The 13,415-nt window shown below is 36.8% G+C and overlaps 1 long non-coding RNA gene across 1 annotated transcript in view; it reads right to left on the bottom strand.

Annotated features, from left to right (window-relative positions):
- Positions 1-260: 260 nt before the first annotated feature.
- The window catches only part of LOC115509673, a 242,513-nt gene continuing 229,358 nt past the window's right edge, over positions 261-13,415 (bottom strand). Inside the window, exon 3 of the long non-coding RNA XR_003967453.1 lies at positions 261-391. This is a non-coding gene — a long non-coding RNA (uncharacterized LOC115509673). The remainder of the gene's footprint in view (positions 392-13,415) is intronic.

Raw genomic sequence — 13,415 nt, 5'->3', positions numbered from 1 at the left:
TGTCCCCTTTGTTTCTCTTTTCCTAGTTCTTTCCTTTGTTCATCACATGGCACAGCTCCTATGCCCTCACCAGCATAGGTTGTCTGACACGCATCCCTCCCAGTGTGGCCTGAGCTAAGATTTAAACTCCAAATTCTGAACATTCTGCATCTATTACCACTACAGACAGAAGCCACTGGGGTTAACTTGAATTTAATATGAAGCTATGATCCATTAAATTACTTAAATAATTTTCTAAATAAACGTCTACTCACCCCAACTTCTTCCTATGTTGCCGACTTTCAGGACCTTGTTAAAGTGTATCTTTTACCACTTGTGTATCCTTCTTTTTCTGCAATAATCTTTTTTATCTCGAGTCTACCAGGTTGTCTTCAGCAGTCTTCACCTGAGACTGGAAAAAATATCAGATAGGAAAGACTAACTCAAAACCTTGCAATGGGAATCAGATATTCCTGTTCAAGATGCAGTTAATCCAGGGATTACTCAAATGTTATTTATCTACCAAAAGGAATCACCTAGCCTACATGAATTGTAAGAAACTAAGGTTCACTCAAATCTACTTATACTACTTCTGCCCCATTGGGCCAAGAAAAGAAAGATAAAGGCTATAACATAGCTAGTCAAAGCTCTATCTGGTTGGTTCCTCACTCGATACCACTCAGCTTTCAATAGGACTCAGAATTTTGCCTTTTCCTCTCTGAAAATGGGCACACCATATCTATCTGTCGAATTCTAACTTTTCTCTTATTCTCCATGATTTGGCGAAATTACTGACAGTGTTTCTGCCATCCTGCCTCCATGTTCTCTTAATATCATGGGTCTCTTTTCACCTGTAGCAACCATATCTTTATTCTTACCCTGAATGACAATGTTTTCTTTGTGATGGAGCAGGAAATGTTAGTTGAGCATCATCTTTAAAACCGGTATTACTAGGGTGCCTGGCTGGCTCAGTCAGCAGAACATACGACTCTTGATCCTTAGGGTTGTAAATTCGAGCCCCAGACTGGGTGTAGAGATTAAAAAAATAAAATCTTTTAAATGAGTAAGTAAGTAAGTAAATAAATAAATCTAATACTAATTACACCAAAGGAAAAGAAAGATGCATTCCCTTATCTGTCTTGCTCTGAAGCAGGGTTTCTCAATCTCAGTACATTTTGAATCAGGTCATTCTTTTTGGAGAGATGTCCTGTGCAAAGTAATATTTCTGGTCTTTACCTACTAGATACCAGTAGCTACACTCCTCCCCTAAGTAGTGACATTCAAAAATGTCTCCAAACATTCCCGAATGTCCTATAAGTCAGGGGGAATGGGAGTATCCTGGTTAAGAACTAGAGATCTGGGGGCACCTGGGTGGCTCAGTCGGTTGAGCCTCCAACTTCAGCTCAGGTCATGATCTCACACTTTGTGGGTTCGAGCCCCGCGTCAGGCTCTGTGCTCACTGCTTGCTCAGAGCCTGGAGCCTGCTTCAGGTTCTGTGTCTCCTTCTCTCTCTGCCCCTCCCCTACTCACACTTTGTCTCACTCTGTTTCTCAAAAATAAATAAATGTATAATTTTTTTTTAAAAAAAGAACTACAAATCTGATCAAAAACAGTTTGAAAAGAATAACCTTTTTGTCTAAGGTTTTTATTTCTAATATGTACTCTTTTTATTTGGTTCCATTAAAACTTAATTCAGTCAATGAACAGCATAAAATTAAACTAGAAAAAATGCCTAGAATTCATAATTAAAAAAAAAACTGTTTATGGCCTTAGAAGGTAAGTGTTACAAAATTCAGATAGCAAAACTAAGGGCATCAATCATGCCTTAATCCATGAGGGCTACTATAACAAATACCATACAATAAACATTTATTTCTCACAGTTCTGGGGGCTATGAAATCCAAGATCAAGGTGTCAGTTGATTGGTTCTTAATGAGAACCTCTTTCTCCTCTGCAGACAGACACCCTCTTGCTGTTTCCTCTGATGGCAGAGAGACTATCTCTCCCATATCTCTTCTTACAAGGGCACTAATCCCATTCACGAGAGCTCTACCATAATGATGTAATCACCTCTCAGGGCCCCACCTCCAAATACCATTACATCAGGGATTACGGCTTCTACATATGAATTCTGGAAGGGGATGCAAACATTTAGCCCCTGGCAAATAGTAACTACAAGAATCATGACTATGAAAGGATTAAGATGTATTTTTCCTGATATATATTTAAGCTTCACATATGACTTTCAAAGGTTACATAAATCTGCAAAATGTTTGGTTAAATTTCTCTATCCCTGTCACATTTATACTACCAGCCTTGGCCCTCTTCCTCCCTTTCAATCTCAAAGCCTTTTTGTCATTCTTTATTTCTCTTTCCAGTACCATTTAATAAAGGACAATGCATATCCATGGATACAAAATGTCCCAAGGACACCAACAAGAAAAAGAATACAAGAGAAATAGCAGCACAACCAATCCCTTTCCCTGGGGACAGTTTGCTGGAGTATCTATTGCCCCCTAGTGGTAAGATAACCTATTGCATTCTGCCTTTACTTTGGACTTCTACTTTGAGTGGCTAGGACTTATTTTCAAGGCTGTTTTATATCAACTCTGTCAAGAAGCCAGCAGGAGGATGTCATCTATTTTTTTCCCCAAGAAAAAGATCAGGCCAGAGTGAAGTGAGGCATTGCTTATTTTGGCAAATGGTTGCACTGATTTTCCACATTTCAAAAAGTGACATGTTTGACATGTTTTATCTTTGAATCAAGAATAAGGTTAAGGTCAAGTGTTGATCCAGTGTCTGTGTTCTCATTTTTTAATTACAAAATTAAAATTAAAAATGCACTGACAAGAACAGACAGTACATTTCACAGGTCTCGTTAGGTCAACTTTATTCTCTTTCTTTAAAAATATTCTAATAAATTAGAAAAAAGAATCAAGGGCCATTGTTCCAATTGTGGTAAAACTGAGCCTACCAAATATTAGATCAGTAAAAAATCCTTTATGAGCTAACAGCAAATTGACCCTTATGCTATTGTGCTATCATGGATTCTGCTCATGAAACAGAATTTGACATCTGTATTGTGGTAGGTTAATGTGGGAGAAAAAAATCTTTGCTTTGTAAAATTTTAATTTTTATGGCTTCTAGTCATTTTAATATAAACTTGGCGAAGGAAAGGAAATTAAAAAATCAGAGAAAAGAACATAGCTAAATTAAATATATTGGTCTGGGTCAGTGAGAGTTTCAGTGCCTGCCAAAATTGATTTTTAGCAACATGCAGCATTTTCAGTGAGGAGAGGGTGGTGTTAGTTAATGGATTTAGCATCATTTTAAATTTTATTCCAGACAGCTCTGACTCTTGGAGCAATATTTTGATTCCTTGTGCTTCAACACATTGATCTATAAAAGAAATGCATCAACTTTAAGTCTATTATGGCCAAGGCTGTATGTTCGGCACTGGGAAATAATCTCAACAACCACCCCTCCCGTCAGAAATATAACAAAGGCACTCATAATAAATTAAGGCCTTCTTTTCAGGAAATAAGTTCTTCTTCAAAACAAATATATTCCATTGGGAGGTGGCCTAAGAGGTGAACTTTGCATTAACCTAAAAAATTTAATTCACTATAATTCTAGATTAGTAAAGAAGCACTTTGGCAACATGGAAAGAAAGACAGTGTACAAATCCAAATAATGAATATGATTATGAATCAGATCAGAACTATACAAACATGCCCCTTTCATAAAGGCAGAGTTTTGATGTATCAATCCCCAGATCCTTTTGCAAGAGGCTAATTCAATGAATACCGACACCAGAAGCCTCTGATTGCATGTGCATGAGACCTTGTTCTCCAAATCCCTTAAATAAATGTCACACCCTTGCACATGTGTTGGCTGGCTTCGAGGCACCAAGCTCTATTACATTTCAAGGTGCAATGATAGTGCCACCCTGCAAGGTGCACTGGAACTGCTATGAACCACTTGTCTCATCCTAGTTCAGGGGTTTAAAGGAAAATCAAGGAGCATTAAAGCAGATGTGACTCAATCCTCTGATATCTAGGGTCTAGGGGTGGAGCAACAATGCTCTGGAGAATTCCTTTCTTTAACTTTTATGGGTCTGGAAGTACTCTTTATAAGCACATTTCCCACTCCAAGGCAGAGGCAGTTCATATACTAACAGTGGTTCTATTCAGTCTTCTGTCTTCCATTCTATATCTTCTGGGTGTATTTAAGTTGTAGGAGAAACATCACCAAGAGATAGAGATTACAAATGATGAGATCCAGGGGTGGAGTCTTAAAGAAAGCTCTAAGGAAATGAATACCTGGAGACTCTAAAGACCGTCTGCCTTTAAACAGCAACTTATGCAGTAATGGGGCTGTTGAGTTCAGGGGACTAATTTGACATCTGTATGGTTATCAAGCAAGAACTAAGTCCATTTTTGGTACCACTTTTTGCACAAACTGGTCCAAAATAAATAACCAGCACAGCTGTGGTGCAGAAAAACCTCCTGTGTAAATTATTTTCATGTGTGTGGCTTTTTAAAATGAATTTCCATCAATCTTTCCATGAGTTTTGGTCCACATTAGTCCTGACTATAACTGTATTTTTCCAAACAGTTAACAGAGGTGACTATCTATCAGGGACCATCTCTATTATGTCTTTTTTTTTTTTTGTCATTGTTGATGTTTTATTTTGTTTTAAGATTGGGCTTGAGGTTGGCCACATATTTACTCAATACTTTTAGTATGCTAGAGAAGCTGATTTGGTTTGAGGCAATGCAAGTGATTAAGTTTGGGTAGCTTCCCACCTCTCCCACTCTATCTCCCTCTACCTCCCCTTCCGAACACTCAGAATTCTTGGCTTTACTATTTATAGTTGCAGGGCAGCTCTTGCTTCTCCCACCCACCACTGCTCCAATTTGAAACACATGCAGGGAAAGAGAGGAAGGGGAGTTTGTGGGAGGAGAGGTGGAAGAACCACACCCATTGTGAAGCCACCATCTCATCCTGTTTGCATGTGGTCAAACATCCAGAAAGAGAGTTTGCTACGGCTCATTTCAGTACATCCATGCTCACTGGTCCAAATATATGTTGGTTTCGGACTGTCTGACTCATTCTGATTTTGGCACAAATCAGTTTCTTGATCATGCTGGAGGAAAAACCAATAAAGAGAAATGCCTCAAGTCAGACCCTCTCATGCTTGACAAGAAAGAGAAGAGGAAGAATAAAACCTTCTTATCATTTTCTCAGGAGTTATCACATTCTAAAAGTCCTGCACCTGGCCCTATGAAAACTTAATTCCCAAAGGTGACACCTCATACCAAATACCACACACACACACACACACACACACACACACACACGAAAAGGGAAGAAGGTCAAGTGGTGCAGGCTTTAAAACCACTTAAACATTTTTTCTGGAAGGTGAGAAGGTAAGGAATCTAAAAGAAAAAAAATCTGTAATACTATATTGGCAAACTCTCCACAGTATAAACTCTATACATAGGCAATTGTTGGCTTGTGCCAATTTTGCTGAACTAAAAATGACTCGGATTAAATGCTGGATGTTTAGTGATGGAAAAGCCTATGTTCTTTCTACCTTTTAAGAGGAATCCTAATAGAGAAAAAAAGTTGCACATACTGCCTCTGTGTTGTGTACATTCAACAGTTGCTCTGACCTCCTTTATATCTTTTGTTTCCTTGAAACTTTGAGGTTTTATACCTGCATCTATGACTGTCCCTCACATAAACAAGTGGCTAGAGTCAACCATTTGTAAAAAATCAAATAACTGGTGATCATTACTGTCACTGACAGCGGGTAAAAACTGGGGAGGATGGCAATGTTTGGTGTCAAAAATGAGCAGCAGAACTTTGGAGTCAAGCAGACCTGGGTTTAAATTCTGACTCTTCCCATTTTTAGCTGTAAAAACTTGGGCCAGTTTTTTAAAGAATCTTCCTAAGGCTATGTCTCCTTACCCTACAAAATAAGTATTGATAAGAGTGTGTGTGTGTGTGTGTGTGTGTGTGTGTGTGTGTGTACTTCACAGGAATGGTATAAAAGCTAAATCTTATGCAGACTTACCCCCCAAAAACTAACATTTAGTTTTAAATTTGGGGAGAAAATCAATTGCAAAACTCTACACTGGTTGTGAACTGTTTTTCCAACCTTACTCTTTTAAATCAAGAAAATGGTTCTTGAATTCAATGTACTGCTTTAGCAAAGGTATAAATTTCCATAATGGGCTTCATTCTCAAAATCTGTTGTACAAAACAAAATCTAACAAATACTAATAATTACTGTATATAGCAGTCCACTTTTTAAAAGAAGACATAGTTACAAATGCAAACCAACTAATTAACCTCATCCAAGAATAAGAAAAATAAAAATACCATGTGTATTTCTGTTTATTAGTATCTACAATTGAGACAAAGAGCCCTCCTCTGGGGTTTGGATGTGTTCCAACAGGAAGACCAGGCCAGTCCTCAAAAATGTCAAACCACAAGGGAATTTCCAAAGTTGATTGATAACAGCTGATTACACATCCTACCCATCCATGCCCTCCTCCCACCCACAGACAAAAAAAGGAAGAAAGGAAAAATAAGCACAAAATGCAAACTCTATCACCGGACACACCTTTTGTTGAGTCCACTGTGCTGTCTTCTCTTTCTCCAAGACCCATTTGCAATGTTAGGTTTCTTAATAATCCAAGCACCCCATAGATGCTAAGTCCAGGATCATATAACATTGAAAAGCTGGGAGATTGAAATATTTTGTCTTAGGAGAAAGAAGCAAACCGAATCCTAACCTTCAAGTTAGTTTTATTTGTCTTTGAAAAGCGTTTCTTGAAATTCTACTGTAACACTTGCTCATGATTTTTAAAGTATGGTCAATAACGTATCTTCCATAGTTTTACCTGATGAGCAAAGAAAATAAAGTCCTGGGGGAAAGTTAAATTCATAGGGTCCTAGCCATTTTCATCAGTATTCAAGATTATTAAGAAAGCTTGCTGTTTTAGACTCCTTTATAAAAGCCATGGTATTTTGGCCCTGAAGTTACAGGCTCAGCCTATGATAGATATCTGATTATATTCCCATATCTATTTCCATATTAGCAGTTTCTTTCAAAAGTAAATCAAGAGACATCTTATTGAAAGTGATGGATGGATCGCAGGATAGAAGTCAGGTATAGGCTTTGTTTTTGCTTGGTTGTTCCACATAATCAATGTGTCTTCCTTGCTTCACATATCAGCAGGTCACTGTCAGGATATACACTAATCTACATTAGGGTTCTTCAAAAGAATCCTGCAAGAACATTTGAAAATCCTTTCTTCCATAAAGGGATTTTCAGTGGAACACTTTGCCATCACATATTTACCACACATGTGCAAAGAGCTGATCTTTGCAAAGAGCTGTTGTATGTTGAAGATAATTTGGGAGAGGAAGGGTCTAATTCTTAGCTAGGTCACTTTGTGCTTATGTGATCTCTTGCAAATTATTTAAAGTGAGTGTATTTTCAGAAGACAAACTGGTGGTGGCCAGACAGGAGGTGGGGGAGCCAGTGAAATAGATAGATGGGATTAAGAGCACATTTACCTTTTTTTTTTTTTAAATGTTTATTTAGTTTTGAGAGAGTGTAGACAGAGAGGGGAAGAGGATCCAAAGTGGACTTTGCACTGACAGCAGTGAGCCCAATGTGGGGCTCAAACACGTGAACCATGAAATCATGACCTGAACCGAAGTTGGATGCTCAATTGCCTGAGCCACCCAGGTGCCCCAAGAGCACATTCGTCTTGATGAGCACTGAGAAATGTACAAGACTGTTGAATAATTATATTATACACCTGAAACTAATATAACATTGTATGTTAATTATACTTCTCAATAAATAAATAAAAATGAAGTGTATTTTACTCTTTATTTGTAAAATGAGGATGGTAATGAGTAACCTCGTTATAAAGATTAGCAGAAGTCAAACACAATGCAGTTCTAGTTTTTGTTGTGCCATCAGTGGTAGACATTACTATTGCTTTTATAAACCCTAAGTGCTTATATCTCTGACTTTCTAATAGCCATCTGCATGGGGATTAATTTTTAAACTTAATGTAAAACCTGATAGTCCATCAATTCCAAGTCTACAGTATTAACTCTCATCAATCATTTGCCACCTTTCCTCTGCTTTGTGATTCTCCAAAGACTGCTAACAGCTAGTGAGTGATCCAGTCCATGGACATAATCAGCACCCTTGAGTATTATTTTTCTTTGACAGAAAAGCCTGTATTGTTGTCATCTGTTTTTCTGTCTGGTACATAAATAGGATAAAAGCTGCTCAATCTTGGAGAATTGTCTGAATACACTCTTATCCTTCAAATTACATTAAAAACCACAAATATGAAGAAAAATACCTATCAACTGGGTTCCAAATGGCTAGCTTATAATAATATTCATTAACTAAAACTAAGTTTAACATGTGTCTTAGATTCACCCAATCAAAGTTCTGGTTGATGTCCAGAGGGCCTAGTCAATATCTATTTTTCAACAGTATTCTCCTATATGGTCACACTCTAAGGTTTATTTTCATGGCTAATATTAGACTTCAACATATAGTTCAAATAAGTTAATTTGTTCTCTGAAATATATCATTCCATGAAAAGTTTAGGATAAACAATTAATTAAATAGAATAACTTGGCACATGGCTTCATTTATCTGTTGACAGATACGCAGTTGCATGTCAAAATTAACAAATAAGCTTCACCCAATAGACAAGAGATCATGCAACAACTTAATATTTAATTAGAAAAAACAAAATTAAGCTGTTGGGTCTGGAGCTTAGACCTGCATTAACTGGGAGGAGAGAAAAATTCCAGAAACTTCATGAGAAAAAAAATTAATTGGAATGGTATAACAGGACAATGGTTATCCTTTTAAAAAAGTAATGTAAGATAGTTGACCCTACTAGACCCCTTAGAGGAAAGACCCTTAGATATGAACAAATGTAGTAACTGCATGAGTATATCAACAGACATTTTCAAAGGAGTCAAACTCTTTTAAAGGTGACAAATTACTTATATGGTATTTTTATTTTTTATTTGCAGCATAATTATCACTTAAGCACTGCTATATCTATCTGTAGGGCAAGTTGATATTTTGCCTAATGCAACATTTCCTCTTTTTTAAAAGCTTCCTTACATATAGGAAGGAAATGCAAACAGTGCTATCAAAATCTACACTGAGACTTAGGAGGAAATTCTCATGGAAATGTGGCTACTCTTCAAGTAGTACAAAGAGAATCTGGCTCCCAGGATTGTACCCAGAATCTAAAGCAGACACTGACCCATATTTATGATTTGGAAGCTTTTTCGCTATTATGAACTTATGCTTATAACATATGCCTTCCACATTTTTCTAATTACGTATATACATACACATTATATACATATACATTTTCTTCTATAATGCACTTATGAGTTTGTCTTGGTGCTTAAAAATTTTTAAATAATACCCATTACTAATATTTTATATTTAAGCAAACTCTCAATTTCCCCATGTATTAGTTGTAAGTTAAAGCCTCAGATATAACATTCCTCAACTTATGGCAGATGACAATTAATAAAGATGAAAATTATTCCAATACTAATCATTATTTATGTGGACAAACCCCAGTATATTGCATGGGTCAACTGAGTCTTCTACACAGCAAAGTAGTATTTTCCAGAAACCACTCCAAACTCCAGTGTGCATTAAGTGTTGCCCATACAAAGCTGAAAAGTTGTTGTGTTCCTAACAGAGTGGAATTTAGGAACTCAGAAGAACCAAGTGGGTGGCCAATGTCTCTTCTGATTCTAAAATAATTGAAACAATTAATTTTCATTTGAGCTTAAGTCGTGGTCCTTCATGATCCTGGGAAAAGAAGACTAATTTGATTCTCTCATTTTACTTAGATTAGTTCAGCCCTCATCACATTAATGTGAAAAACTTCTGTGTCAGGATTGTCTTCTGCTCAATAAGACTGATCCTCCTCCAAAACACACTCATATACACACTGCCAGGATTTTCTAGCATCTGAAAGATTGCAAAAAAAAAAAAATATCCCAGGTAGGATAAAAATGAGTAAGAGTTTGCTTAAATAAGCTCTCATTTATGACTCTCCCCACAGAGATTTGTGAGGTAAGGTGCTTGTTCTCTGTCTGGGTGGGTGTCTATTCAAAGGGGTTGGTAGTGAAAAGTTGACAGCAGATAAGCTAGACTTTAGTACAAATGTTCCAAACAAATGTTGAGGGGTGATGCTCAGAAATCCTGATTCTAGGAGAGTAGTAGCAACAATTTTGTTTAGATCAAATCTGAGACCAAGTCTCAGGAAAGAAAAGCATCCTTTAAAAGCAGCCTAAAAACAGTACAACATGTACCACTGAGTGCTGTGTTCTATCCATGTTCTGTCCCAAACTCCTAACTCATATTATCAGATATAGAAAAGCGTTCTGAAGTAATGAAAAGGCTAACGATGAAAACTTACATAAATGAAGTTATTTTTATTGTTATTTTTAAAATACTAGTATTAGCCAAACTTAAATAACCTAAAATTTTTCTGAGTAATTATTCTAATTTAAGTAAAAGTAGTTAGTAATTCTTCTAACATGTAAAGTGGTACCTCAAAGTATGTGAATGTGTTTGAAAATGGTTTGTTCTCCTTCTCTGTTTTATTAGCCCTGGAGCCCTATTTTATTAATTCCTTCAATTAAAAAAATAACGTAAAGCCAACCTCTTACTAGACAGTATAGGCAGAGAGATTTAAAATGGCCCTTCTAAAGGATCATACCTCAAGATCATACAAAACATATATGAAAGACCCACCACTAATATCATCCTCAATGGGAAAAACTGGGAACTTTCCCCCTAAGGTCAGGAACATGACAGGGATGTCCACTCTCAGCACTGTTATTCAACATGATATTGAAAGTCCTAGCCTCAGCAATCAGACAACACAAAGAAATAAAAGGTATCCAAATCAGCAAAGAGGAAGTGAAACTTTCACTCCTTGAAGACATGATACTCTATATGGAAAACCCAAGAGAGTCCACCAAAAAACTGCTAGAACTGATCCATAAATTCAGCAAAGTTGCAGAATATAAAATCAAAGCACAGAAATTGGTTGCATTTGTATAATGAAGCAGCAGAAAGAGAAATCAAGGAATTGTTACCATTTACGATTGCACCAAAAACTATAAAATACCCAGGAATAAACCTAGCCAAAGAAGTGAAAATCTATGCATTGAAAACTACACAAAAGCTCATGAAAGAAATTGAAAAAGACACACAAAAAAATGGAAAAATATTTGATGCTCATGGATTGGAAGAACAAATACTGTTAAAATGTTGATACTACCCAAAGCAATCTACATATTCAATGCAATCCCTATCTAAATAACACCAGCATTCTTCACAGAGCTAGAACAAACACTCCTAAAATTTGTATAGAACCATAAAAGACCCCGAATAGCCAAAGAAATGTTAAAGAAGAAAACCAAAGCTGGAGGCATCACAATTCAGGACTTCAAGATGTACTACAAAGTGGTAATCATCAAGACAGTACAGTACTGGCACAAAAACAGATACTCAGATCAATGGAACAGAATAGAGAACCCAGAAATAGACCCACAAACGTATGGCCAACTAATCTGTGACAAAGCCGGAAAAAATATCCAATGGAATAAAAGTCTCTTCAGCAAATGGTGCTGGGAAAACTGGACCGTGGCATGCAAATGAATGAACCTGGACCAATTTCTTACACCATACACAAAAATAAACTCAAAATGGATGAAAGACCTAAATGTAAGAGAGGAAACCATCAAAATCCTAGAGGAGAAAACAGGCAAAAACCTCTTTGACCTTGGCCACAGCAACTTCTTACTCAACATGTCTCTGGAGGCAAGGGAAATAAAAGGAACTATTGGGACCTCATCAAGAAAAAAAGCTTCTGCACAGCAAAGGAAACAATGAACAAAACTAAAAGACAACTGACAGAATGGGAGAAGATATTTCCAAATGACATATCAGATAAAGGGTTAGCATCCAAAATCTATAAAGAAGTTATCAAACTCAACACCCAAAAAACAAATAATCCAGTGAAGAAATGGGCAAAAGACATGAATAGACACTTCTCCAAAGAAGACATCCAGATGGCCAACCGACACATGAAAAAATGCTCAACATCACTCATCATCAGGGAAATAAAAATCAAAACCACAATGAGATACCACCTCACACCTGTCAGAATGGCTAACATTAACAACTCAGTCAATGACAGATGTTGGCCAGGATGTGGAGAAAGAGGAACCCTTTTGCACTGCTGGTGGGAATGCAAAAGTGGTGCAGCCACTCTGGAAAACAGTGTGGAGGTTTCTCAAAAAATTAAAAATAGAACTACCCTACTATCCAGTAATTGCACTACTAGGCATTTATCCAAGGGATACAGATGTGCTGTTTTGAAGGGACACATGCACCCCCATGTTTATACCAGCACTATCAACAATAGCCAAAGTATGGAAAGAGCCCAAATGTCCATCGAATGATGAATGGATAAAGAAGATGTGGTATGTGTACACAATGGAGTATTACTCTGCAATAAAAAAGAATGAAATCTTGCCATTTACAACAACGTGGATGGAACTAAAATGCATTATGCTAAGCAAAATTAGTCAGAGAAAGACAAATATCATATGACTTTATTCATGTGGAATTTAAGATATAAAACAGATGAACATAAGGGAATGGAAGCAAAAACAATATAAAAAGAGGGAGAGAGACAAAACACAAAAGACCCTTAAATACAGAGAACAAACTGAGGGTTGCTGGAGGGGCCATGGGTGGGGGGATGGGCTAAATGGGCAAAGAGCATTAAGGAGGACACTTGGGATGAGCACTGGGTGTTATATCTAGGGAATGAATCACTGGATTGTACTCCTGAAATCATTATTGCACTATACGCTAACTAACTTGGATATAAATCAAAAAGTAAATACATACATACATACATACATACATACATACATAAAATGATCCCTCTAGACTTCTCTTTTGTATTCCTAGTTAGTTCATGGTAATTTAAAATCTTTCAAAGCCTGATTGTCACACATTTAAAATAAGAATTATCTGAATGTATGAGGTTGGTTACACCTTCAAAATAGAACAGTAGAGTCTGAGTCATGGAGTGAAAGTAAGCACAAATCAAGATTTTGGCCCTTTGGCTTTAATCCTTAAGCCTATTCCACTTTTGTACATCAACATTTTAAAAACCCATCAACCAACCTACAAGTATCTGAGATAGTCCTACAATGTTATGCATTCATGCATTTATTCAGTAAATATTTGTAAAACACCTACTATAATCTTGATACTAGTTAGACAATGGGATTTTAAAAGGGAATACGTGTTTAAAGTG

The sequence above is a fragment of the Lynx canadensis genome, chromosome A3 (genome assembly GCF_007474595.2).
Source record: "Lynx canadensis isolate LIC74 chromosome A3, mLynCan4.pri.v2, whole genome shotgun sequence".
Lineage (NCBI taxonomy): Eukaryota > Metazoa > Chordata > Mammalia > Carnivora > Felidae > Lynx > Lynx canadensis.
Note: the sequence above shows the minus strand (reverse complement) of the source record. Positions and strands in the feature narration are given on the sequence as shown.